Genomic DNA, 12,349 nt, shown 5'->3' with positions numbered 1-12,349 from the left:
TTTCTTACCTGCTGTTTTATCCTGATGTCCTGTAGTCACGCAAGTTTTTATGACTTCAGCTTTTTCACGCCAGTAAAAAAAAAATTGAGATTGAGTGCTTCATTGGTGTAAACCTGCAACTTTAGAAGGAAGTAAGAGACATTTTAGTGGTAGGTTCCAGAAGCAGTTTGAAAGAACACAGAAACCTCCTCAAGCGTTGAAAGTTAATGCATTCTCAGAGCACACCTACTGCATCAAACTGACCTCGTGATAAGCGAGGAAATGAATTTTGAATGTCCATAATGCTTTATTTGGTTGAGAAGAAGATGCCAACGGACTTTGGCCCCTCAGGGGCCACAAAGACAACTTTAACAGTATGGCCTGAAGCACCTATAGAGTTCAGACACCAGCTCTGTGTAGGTTTTCAGGATTGTAAGTCAGTCCAAAATGAATCAAATCACATTCTAGCTGCTCTGCTCTGTTCTCCTTGTGCACTTGTATGACCTCTTCCAAGCACAAACCCTGTTCCTTTGCTTTGAAACAAATTGTCCTCTAGACAGTACTCTTGCTGGTTGCTTTGGGCCCATTTTTTGAAAAACGAATGGTTTTTTAATTTTTTATTTCTCTCGCTTCTTGAACTTGACAAACAGCCTGGGTAACGTGACCGAGATCTGGATAGCTGATCCATTCTGGATGCTAGTGCTCACTGGACTGTTGGTGTTAGGTTGCCTTTTTGGTCCTAAGAAATCTCTAATTTAACTCCAGAGAGCCAGATGGGATATCATGCTTACACATGCTTGACACATGTCAAAAATATAGATCTATCCCACATTTTCTTAATAACATGTCACACAACAAAGCAAAGTGGACCTGAATTTTCTGTATAAAGGCAAAAATAATTCCTCACTCTATAGATCAGGCACTCCGTCATTATTTTTCCTCAGGTTGCTTCCCAATAGCTGTTAAGAATCAACCAATTCTTTCTTTGCTTTTAGTAATATTTAACCTCATTCTGTGCTTCATGGGCAGATTTTTGCCACTTCACTGTTTTCCTGCAATCCAGCAAATAAAAGGACTCCCCAGGAACAAGCCTCCATTGCCATCAAACCAAAACCAGTCTTCTGCAGGTATCGCAGACATCACATCCCTAGAGCAAAAGAGCCATCTCTACAGCATCTCTGTACCCTAAATACCAGGAAACATTATGTATAATTGCATATACTCTGCACATGTGCGTGCACATGGATGTGTATTGCGCCCAATAGGCTGTGGGCAGTATTAAGTGTTTGAGCAAGGAAGCCAAGTATTTATCTAGCACACAGAATAAGGACGCTCCTCTCTCTGCGATACAGCCCAATCCTGCCTTCCTCTGACCACAAGGTACTACAGCACTTCTCCTGTAATTTTTAACCTTCTACTTTATGACTTCTTACCTTTTGTTCAGGCCAGGAATCGTCCTCTTTCACACTCTTCTCCCAGGTTTTTCCTCATCATGCATTTCAACAGCCCATGTTCTCATTTCAGACTCTCATCCAGAATCCTTTTGATATTCCTTTCGAGTTTGGCAAACACCTGGAAAGACAAGGTACAGTGTGTATTCAGAGAATGATTTTACTGCATTTGCACGCAACACCAGTGCTAAAGTTTGGGATTGCCGCTTACATGGGATTTCAGGGAGACACCATCATTGTTCTGGTACCACTGCTGCCCCAGCAGAAGGGTGGGGACCACATCACCTCTTCCCTTGCCTTTTGCCCCTGCCCCCACTTTAGGTCAAAACCTCAACGAAATGGACTCACCACAAATTTTTTCCCCATCAGGATTGTCCAAGACAGAATTTCCCTATGCAGGAAGCAGGATTACTGCAGCACGCATACACTCCAGTTCAGTACCTGTGGCTTCTTACTGCAAACAACAACAAAAAAAAGCCTTTCAAAGAAAATTGGTTTCGAAAGAACAAAAGGACTGGACGTGTATCATAGCGAGTGCCCATCCTTCTCCTCCGCAAGGAAACCGGTAATGTTAAGCTTCCATATACAATGCAAAACCTCATGGGTCTGGTGGCATAGTCATGTAATACTCCAGTTGGTTTAAGAAAGATTCTTCTCTCAAAATGTCTCAGTTTGTAATAATATCAACTTAACAGAAATTAAGTCTCCATGAACTCCACAGAGGCCACTGCTTTATTAGTCAATTAAATATGCCTGGGACTGCCCTCCATCCCTGAGGTTAGATAACACATCATACCTGTATCCGTACTGTTAAATCTATATTCATGCATCCATACTATTAAATCCCCTTCTCCCCAACGGGGTGTTGATGCGCGCTCCATCTGTGAACAGCTGATGCCGGGGTGAGCTGACTGCCAGCCGCACCAGGAGCTGTTTGGAGCAGAGCTGGCTGGTGAGGGCTGATGCTGTGCCAGTGTTTGCTGGGAGACCTGGAGCCCACGGGGCTCCATGTCGCTGCAGGTCCCGACTCCCCAGAATGGCACCCGCAGAAAGAGCCTCAAGCCCACCCAGGCACAGCCCCACCTTGCAAGTCCTGATTTAAGCCATGACGGGTTAAGCGCTGTAGGCAGGTGCCGAGAGTGCTTTCTGAGGACACGGCAGCATGGCATGAATAGTAAAACACATCCTTTCCTTCAGAAATGCTCTGCCAATCCCCCGATGCAAATGCACCCAGTTTGCCTATCGGCTTGCACAACTGGCCTGCTCTTAGTGTGGCTGCTTTGTGCAAAGTACTTTGCAGAGCTACGTATACAACGGAGCCAGCAAACACGAAACCAGTCATAGAAAGCCAGAGCTAGGGCAGGTGTCATCAAAGCAAGACGAGTGAGCACAGGGGAGGCGGAGAGGTTGCTGTCCCCCCCCTGCCCCACGCACTACCTCTTTCTACTCAGACACCACCAATGCTGATGCAGCTGTGCGACAGTCTCACAAAAATCCCTATGAATAAAATCCCAAAGATGCTCTTACCACCCTCACGCCAAGGTCCGGTCCCTAGCAAAAGTTGTGACTGGTGTCCTCGAACGTGATCACACCTTCTTGTACCCCTGGAAAAAAACCAGTGACCGTGGCTACAAGCCTCAGGTCCCGCAAGCTCGTGAAATCAACAGGGGGACAGAGAGCTGTGTTTCTTGGCTGTACCTCCAAGGTGCTCTTGGCCCGTGCAGCAGTCTGATGTGGAAGAAGAAGAAGAAGAAGAGGAGTTGCCCTTGGTCGTCCCCCTGCTGCAGGCCTCAAACGGTGCCTTGTCATCCTTCCCCCTTGTGCCACGTTCCCAATCCACAGAGGAAGCACAATGGGAAGCCCCACCAACACTCCCGCTGGGAAAGCTGCACAGTCCACTCCTAAAACACATTTTCCTCAGAGCCTCCGTCTCAGGTTGTCACACAGCTGCTCCACAGTGGTTCTGCCAAAAAAAAAAAAAAAAGGGAACCACTGCCAATTTAAAGTATGTTTTTACATGATTTTATTCCCAGATGAGCACAATAATACACATGTAGAACAACTGCCCAGAGAAAAAAGATAAGCAGCCAAAAGTATACCTTGATATGTGATCAGTAACAGATCAAAGGCAACATCCAAATTTTAAATTAAGAAAAAAAAATGCTGGCTGACTTAAAAGAACAAGCCTCTTGCCTATCATTTTGCTCCAGCAAATGTTGGAACTTACTCATTGGATCTTAATACCATTATTTTGGGATGCCAAGTGCAAGTAAACTTTCTTCCCTTTTTCCAGACCTTCCCATCTAGATACAAATACTGCAAGCGGCACAGTGAAATGCACTCTCACATCCCTGGCTTCAGGTCTAGCACAAGAGCTCCTCGTCTGGGAGCTCACACGATGTGTGCCACCTCAGCTGGTGATGGCAACTCCTCGGCAAAGACCAGCTTGACATCCAGCCTGATATGAGTAGAGAACTAAACCCAAATAAGCACTGAGCAGTGCCAGTTATGCTTTCAAATGAGGAAAATAACTGGAAGACTGTCTAAGGCAAGCCATTTGATTAGTAGGATTCAGAAGGACACCCAAGAGAGACTCTTTGACTTCCATCCCTCTCAAGTTCTGAGTTAGCTCAGGAAATGTCATCCTACCTCAGTTTCTTGGAGCAGCTGGAGGACAGGAGAAGTTGTAATCCCATACGGCTTTTCAAGGTTTCCATGCCCAGACGGGATGTTTAGTGTTCTCAAATACCAAATACATGATTCTCGTTACAGTCTAGAGGATCCCTTTAGTCATTGTGGCTTGGAGTGTATGAACAGGGCTCGAAGACACTGAAACTGCTCACTAATATTAAACCCCACAACTCTACAGCGTACAACAACTTACACAGAAACCAGGCACCTTTATTGCATAGTTAGAAGTGTCATTAAACCGTGAGCAATTCAGTTACCCTCCTGTCGTATGCCACTGATTTTATCCTGCTTATAAAAAGATACTTTAATTGGCTGAACTCTATTACTGAAGCAGATTGCTAAAAGCGAGTTATGTTTAATTACCCACAAGGTACATCAGGCAGTTTTGTGGGGTGTGAGGAGACCTCAGCACTCTGGCAGCTTGGCTGTGTATTAGCAAGCAGCCCTGGCACATTCACACGCTCGCTGGGAAACTCACTGTGAGCTACTCTGCCAGCTTTTATTGGAGTAATTTGCCAAATAAACAAATACGGGACTGGGGCTTGAAAAAAAATATTTAATTAATATGAAAAACAGGCAGAGAAAGTACATCGTACATCAGGTACGTGGCCTTCATCACCTTTATAGCCTTTGATCCACTCACATAGGTGGTTAGAGGGCTAGACAAAAATTGTAAGGGTTCAAATACGGCTCCCGTCCACTGGCCTCTCACTAAGGCTCTTTGTAACACTGTTCCTCATCTTCTATTCAGCTACCCACCCCAGGGTGTCTCCCAGGACACCACTTAGCCCAAAGAGTGTGTTTGGCGTCGCAGCAAACACACAAATGATGACTAACCCTCCGCAGCTGGCTGGGACCATGTGGTCCCTAACACATGCAACTCTCTTAATTTTTCTCTCAAGTTTTGTCAGATGTATGAGCTGTGCTACTAAAGACATTGGGCAAATTCAAGCTTTCATGTTCCCTGATGAAGGTAAGGAAGAGATTTTCCTTCCCTGACATGCAAGTCTGCTTCCTTCCTAATGAGGGACCGTCAGCAGAGGAGACCCATTCGGTACCACGCTCTGTGCTAGCTGCTCTGCCCGAAACCCCCGGCGTACTGCAAGTAGCGTGTACGTAGAAAACCGCACAAAAAACCCAAATAAGGCAATATCCTGAGCATGCGGCAAATGGAGCTGAACTATAATCCTTCAAGAGGCAGCTATGGGTGAAACTACAGGAGGCACAAATGGGGAATGCAAGGAATCCTGCAACTGCACTCACCAGCACGGCGCTGCAAAACAACTCGGCTCCATTCCTGGCCCTGAAATCCGCTGACACGCACTTCAACTGGTGAGTTTTCCAATGGCCGGTCTGCCTGGGACAGCCCGGGAACACAGCATCTCCAAACCACGCGAGGCTGCCAATAGTGACCGCGAGGTAATCTTGCGACATGAAAATAATACATGAGGGGGATTTTCAAACCTTGCTATTTAAAAACATCCGTGGAACGACAGCTGTGTCCCAACACTCAATACGGACAACCCATGCTGCACGTCTCGGTGACGGGGCAACAACTCCCTTAGGGGCTGTGTACAGACTGCACAAACAAGCTCTAGCCTTTGATGACGGCACTTTTGGGAGTACAAACCTCTTGCACTCATAAGGGAACTGTACAGAGCTGCAGCAGAACAGGCACAGTCTGCTCCAGCGGTATCAGGCTTCACCCACCAGCCTTTCAGCCAAGGGGTGAAGCTGCCCAGGAGCTCCCTACACACGTTCAAGGGACCAGTAGGAATTTTCTCTGTGCACCTCTCCACACCCTTATTTATACTGCTGTAAGGTGAGTAAACTCACCCACGTGGCAGATAACAGAAGTAGGCAAATACTTACACCGTGCACCTGAAGGTAGATAAACGCCATTTACTTGAACCTACTCGCGTATCCTACTGCCACACACTGTCCTCCTGACACACAACCACCGCAGACAGGTCAACTAGCCTAACCCGCAATAGCAGTTAGTTAAAAGCAGCAGCACAATTAAAAGCCTCCACTATCCGGCATTATTGAAGGGAGAAAGCTTACAAACAAGTTTAATTTGTCTGTAACTTCCAGAAGCCTGGACCTCAGACTTGGCCCTTTTGCCACCGCCACAGTGAGGCGAGGCACGCTGAAGCTGTTTTGGACCCAGCTGCCATTGGCTTCTGTGCCACGAGATCAGGTCCTTCATTAATAGCATACAAAATACCTCGCTTCTCATTAAAATGAATCCTCTCAGCCGCTCAGAGAAACGCATCTGACTTTCTCTCCTGAAGGAGTTGCTGAGCAGGACATTTAGAATACCACTGTGCACAAAGCAGAGAAAACAAAAAAACACATTACAAAGGAACTCGGGCAGCCATGAGACAAGCAAGCAGATCAGATACTGATGAAATCACTGTGCTCCCTGAGCTGTTTATATGTGGTTTATCTCAGTTGCTAGTTAATTTTTAACAGGCATTTCCCCTGTCCCTTGCCAAGCGGTTGGCAAACTCGCTGCAGAAGAGCCGCATGTGCTCCACTAACAAACATCCAAGCAGCGCTTCAAAGCAGATACAGTAAATGGAGTTCTTACTCCAAGTAAGAACTGTTGTTTAAAATCCTATTTCTCCTGTATCTGAAAACAAACAAATTTCTTTTTGCCCACATCAAAGAACTGAAACACAGCATTCCTCCCTTCTTCACCATATTCTGCTTTGTGCTACAGTTTTTCTTCTTCCTACCTAGGTACTGCATGTCATACCTATCTCCTATGCAGACACTCTACAAGACCCCAAAGTGGATTCGTTCATGAAACAGCTACCAGCATTCAAAGTCTTTTACAAAATGCATTTGCACCAACGCTAAATCAGGGCTACATCAGGGCAGGACAAAGGGAGAGCTCTTGCAGCCTCACGTTTCAGCACATTACGGTTTTGCTGCAGAGCTTCCAGTCTAGCCCACAGTGACACCAACCTGTCAAAAGCTCCTCAACAGACCTGCCAGCACTTTTATAAGCACTACACTTGAAGTACTGGCACTCTCACCTGCAAAACGCAAACCCTCAACCCACCTCCTCTGGTTCCAGACATTACAACCCTCTGGGCTGGTGGAGAGGTTGGGCTGTCCCAATTAGTCCCAGCTGAGGGCTCTACTCCCTGGGCAGAATGCAAAGGCAATACCCACCACCCAGCCGGGGCCTCTGCAGCTGATGGTGCTCCTGCACCAGGGGACCTGGTGCCAAGCCAGCACCACTCCAGACGGGCCCTAGATCTGCTGGTTTCCCCCAGTGGGATAAACCAGCACGGGCACAGCCTGTGTTAACGCAGCTGCGCCGCCCTGTTACGCAGCGGCGCGCTGCCTCTGCACAGCACGAGGGCAGGCAGCCGTGGGCATCGCAGCACCCACGCACCCGGCCGCAGCGGGGTTTCTAACTCCCGGCAGGGTCCAATCCTGCCACCGCTGCCCCTGGCTTCAGTTAAGGCTGGTGGGAACAGATTCAAACCAAGTGCCTTCAAATCAAACTGGAAAAAGCCCCATTTGCCTCTGAGCCTTTGTGGTGGGGCAATCCACTAAGAACAACCACCTGAATTTACACAGCCTATCAAGCCCGCACTACCCACCCCATGGTGTGACGGCAGCCCTAGCAGCTGGGGTGCTGACGGGCACCATCAACTGACAGCAGGAGAGCAGGCACTGGCATTGCTTCTAAGCAGAACCAAGTCTGGAATTAAGCAGCAAGTGGCTACAGACTGCGAATTCAGAACTGGAGTATTTCTTTATCTTGTCCACAAGTAAGTGTGTGCGCGCGCTTTGGAGTTGGATGCCCCCACTGCGGCACACCATGTGGGGGTACAGCTCCCCATCCTCGGCACAGGTTGCTTCCTCTCCTACCTTTTCCGCGTCCTCCTCACGCCACTCTCAAAGTTTCCCAGCTGCGCTTTTTCTCTTCCTCTCCAGTTTGTTCCAGGAGCCCAACTTTTTTTCTCTCCATCTTCCAGTTCTGTGTTGCTGCTGTGGTTTTGAGCTTTTGATGAAAAACAGGCTATCAAAGCCTTTATCCTCAGCTGCATACTTTTAAGTTTAGGCCCTTGTCTACCAGGAAGATTCACGGTAGGTATAATGCACTGCACCTGGCAGTGTTTGCCAGATCCTGCCCCACGTATAATAAAGTTTCTTTGCCTCGGGACCTGCTGAACCCAAAGACTGTTTTCTCTGGCACGAGAGGCCAATTTAGTCCTCAAGATAAATATTAAGCAAACAGGATTTTTTTTTTTTTTACTTTAGGAACTAAGAAGCCAGAACTTTTTCCTGCAACCACAGTCACACCCCTTATGCCTGCAACACTGAGCTATTAAAAAAAAATTTATTCCTGTGGTATTTTCCTAATAGCCATAAAGCAGCGGGGCATTCTGTCAGACACATGTTGCTATTATTACTCTGCCTATGCCCCGTGACTATGACCTTCCAAATTCAGAAAGATTAGCCAGCTGTCAAAAGAAAAAAAAAATTAAATTCTTCTCTTTGTAACCTTTCCTCTATCACTTTTTTTCCCTGGGCAGCAGCTCAGACCTGGCAGGGAACCACCTTTTAGTTCCTGCCGTAAGACTCCATCACATCTTGGAGATGTCCAAGTCCTGAGTGTTGCAACTTGAACCTTCTGCATACTAAAAAAAGAAAAGAAAAACTTGTACTCTTGCCAATGTTTCAACAAGCAAAACCAGTGAACCAAAACCCAAGCGAAGTACTGTTGCCCATCCATGTAATAATAACAATTTCTATACCTGAAAAAATAACATTAGTAACTTGAAACGACCAAGGGGCACCGACATCAGCCATTCCAACAATCATACTGTTCCCTTCATCTCAGCAGATGACAGGTAAATTGAGTTTGTAACACTGCTAGTAATTCTAATAAAAGTATGAAGTCCATGGCAAATTATGATACAGACCCGTATCAGCTCAGGGACCTCTTGGTAAAATAGCATTCAGAGACACAGAGCAGTTAGCCGTTTCTCTGCTCTGTACTTGTTCCCTCGTTTAAAATACGTAACATTTTTTTCTAAGACTACGTAAAGACAAACAAAGATTAAAATTACGGCAACTATCTCCTTCCCCTGATTTCATTGTCTGAACCCTCATTAAACTCCTCAGTAAGCAAGGTCAGATCCCATCTATTTTCTATTCATACATACAATTCATCTCTGCTCGCCCACGGTCTGTGCCTGGGGGGAGCACTCCCAAGCAATCCACCTTTCACTCCCAGCTCCCGACCCCATTTCTCTTCCCCCGTCCTTTTACATTTTCCAGCCTTCTGGCCATCTCCTAATGGCGAAAGCAGCTTTTTGCTGCCTGAGCCGAGAGAAGAGGCAGTGGGAAATGTCCTTGTGAAGAACTTGCCTCTTGCCATGTTTTCTACCTGCCGGAGCAAGTCTGCAGCCGTCTGTCCTCCTCGCCCCAAGCCGCTCTGTGGCTGCTGTCCTCAGCAACGCTTGTAAGGTCACAAGAAGTGGCAAGCTCCGGAGCAACCCCTCGCGGCTCTGGTTTGCATCTTGTCACGCTCCCCCTGCTACTGCAAATGCACCCTGAGCCAAAAATCTTTTTCAAGCCAAAACTTAACTTACTGACGCACAATGAGCCCAGCAAGCGGTAACAGTGGATTTTGAAATGTAAAAAATTTCCCCTGCACGTTAATGCTCTTTTCCCTCTACTTGATGAGTCCATCTTCAAACTCTGTCCTAAAGAGGTGCTGAAAATAAGATACCGTGAGACACATGCAGGTCAGAGCTTCACCCACTGGCACAGCCCATCTGAGCCACCTCCCTCCTGGATGGAGCTCAGCTACTGACTTCAGAGGTGCAGGACTAAGCTTAGTGTTACCATACATTTACAGAAATTCAGCTGATAAAAGTTATAATAGAGGTTTAGTTCAAATGGTGCTGTGCTGGTTTTATATCAGCTGATTTTCCAGCCCATGAGTTGCAGCATCATTCATTTACTCAGAAATAGTATTTAATTCTCATGTATATTAGAATCACAAAATTTACTTTGCTTCTTCCACATCAAACTTAAGGAAAAAATAGGTGATGGGTTGCAGAGGTCTCTAAACCTGAACACTAATAGTTGCTGGATGAGAAAACAACAAACAAAAAGCTATCAACTACTTCTGGCTAATTTCAGAGAGCAAAAGGGAAGGACTTCATTCAACAAAAAAAGAGCAAAATCCCCAAAGAAAAAAGTAAGTATTTTTTTCCTCAAGTCAATATTGCTTACAATAATTCCAGTGGTTTATCTACATTTCTAGACTCATTATTTGTTCTCCCAGACACTGGAAATAAAAGATAAAATCAACTTTTGCCCCCCTCTGAACAAGCTACAGTGAAATGCAACAGATGACAAGCTGAACATGCCTCTAACAGGAGGCCAATTCCAATACTGCACCTTTATTTATACAGGAGGAACAGCACATCTATAGAGATATTTTTAATATATTCATTTTTTATATATATATATATAAAGCCTATTTATGCATTCAGGTAAAAGGTGTAACAAGAATTGCTTGGGAAGTGCTGCCAATGCTGGTCGGGGCTGGGAAGGCAGGACCTCCCGAATCCCTCCCTGGGGCTTGCCTGCGGAGTGGGCGCTACCTAAGAAGGAACCACCTCCCCTAGTGCCAGGTTTTTTTCCTCCATTTCACAGCTGCAAATCCTCAGCAGTGTGTCAGGCTCTGCTTTTTATAACAAAAGCCTTCAGTCTCCCAACATTTTAAAAGGGTTCAAAGAAACATAACATCAGCTAGTTAACAATACCACATGGAGCGTGTATACACACCCACCTCCCTCTCAGCCAAAATCACGCGGAGCAAAGTTTGTACAGCCTAATAGCTCATCCTGCCTATCCCCCCTCTCCTGCAGGACTCCTCCGAAACAGGCTCTGCTCTGTTGCCTTGCCTGGTGTGCTCCGAAAGCCCCAGGTGACCCCCTCTTCGCAGCAGGCGTGCAGGCTGTACCCCTGTGTACGCCCATACTGTGCCTGGCACAAAGAGGCTCTGAGCCGAGCTGGGCACCTCCAGGTGGTACGCGAAGTAAACGGATCACTGGATTCCTCACGCTACAGCACCTTTCCTGACCTTCAGCCATAGTTTTTGCTTCAGCTCATTTCAAATTCCTCCTCTTGTGAGACTCCCCAAATGCCTTCGCACAGTTCAGGTTGTGTCTTAATCACCTGGCCAAACCTAAGTCCTGCAGCCATTTTGATCTTTCCTGGTTAATCAAATTTCTTGGTCGCTTTGCCATTTTTGATACCGCTCTTGGGATTCCTCTCACGTACAGCGATCTCCTCCTACTTCAGAGAGCTGCAGAGAGCCAGGCAGAGCCAGCAGTGCGTTCCCACAGCTGACACTAAGACGACCGGCGCAATGCTCAGACAGGGCTCGGAGCACAAGAGCCCGTGCTGAGCTCCCTCTTGCTAGTGCTAGACTGCTTTTGAAATTGCAGTAAGGTACGGTCTGTCTGCGCCACGTTGCAGCGTGGTCGCGCCGTTTTATTACCCAATCCATTCCCAAACATCGGTTCACAGTCATCTGCATGCCTCGTTCGTGGCGCAGACAATGCCTCCCTGCAACTGCTTCTGCAGCAGCTTTAAATGTCCGAGGGTTTAAGTGCACCCACAGCCTGCTGCCAAGCCATTCGGTTACAGCCCTTGCTCCCCTCTCAGTCCATCATCAATTTCCCACAGCCTTGGGGAATCAGAGGCAGGGACCGCTACGGAGAGAAGAAAAAATGATCAAAACCCAAAGGGCAAATAACAACATCCAAGGTAATGCAGGTAAACCACCACCACCGCCAGTATTCTGGTTCTTTGGTGGGCAAATTCCACGTCCCAAATTTTCCCTAACGCTGAACAGTTACCAGTGGCATTTTATATTAAAAAATAATGTAAACTGTACCACCAATCCTACTGTATAACATAACAGGAGGTTACAGACTTTGCAGTGAGTAGCCAGGCAACGAGGCTTCCTGCATGACAGTTCTATGGTATTTTGTCACCGTGGCAAAGCCTGACAGCAGCCCTGGATTACTGCCTCTTAGCAGTGCCTCTAGGCTGCTCTTCCCACCACGTGGCTCGTCACCGTCTTACTGGTAGCATCAGCACACCCTGAATGCCAACGGCCAAGTTTCGGGTCAGCGTGTGTTTCACGCTACCCTTGTGTTGATGCAAAAGTGATGCCA

General features: G+C 46.8%; 1 protein-coding gene across 1 annotated transcript in view; it reads right to left on the bottom strand.

Annotated features, from left to right (window-relative positions):
- The window catches only part of TBCK (TBC1 domain containing kinase), a 147,996-nt gene that overhangs the window by 2,448 nt on the left and 133,199 nt on the right, over window positions 1–12,349 (bottom strand). The window contains exons 33-35 of the mRNA XM_049815463.1: window positions 1,779–1,884; window positions 1,413–1,551; window positions 9–119 (exon numbers count right to left, since the gene is read on the bottom strand). The gene's annotated coding sequence lies outside the window, so the exon portion shown is untranslated. The remainder of the gene's footprint in view (window positions 1–8; window positions 120–1,412; window positions 1,552–1,778; window positions 1,885–12,349) is intronic.

Source organism: Accipiter gentilis, chromosome 12 (assembly GCF_929443795.1).
Source record: "Accipiter gentilis chromosome 12, bAccGen1.1, whole genome shotgun sequence".
In the NCBI taxonomy this organism is placed as follows: Eukaryota; Metazoa; Chordata; class Aves; order Accipitriformes; family Accipitridae; genus Astur; species Astur gentilis.
The sequence above is the reverse complement of the archived record's forward strand: the minus strand, read 5'-3'. Positions and strand labels throughout refer to the sequence as shown.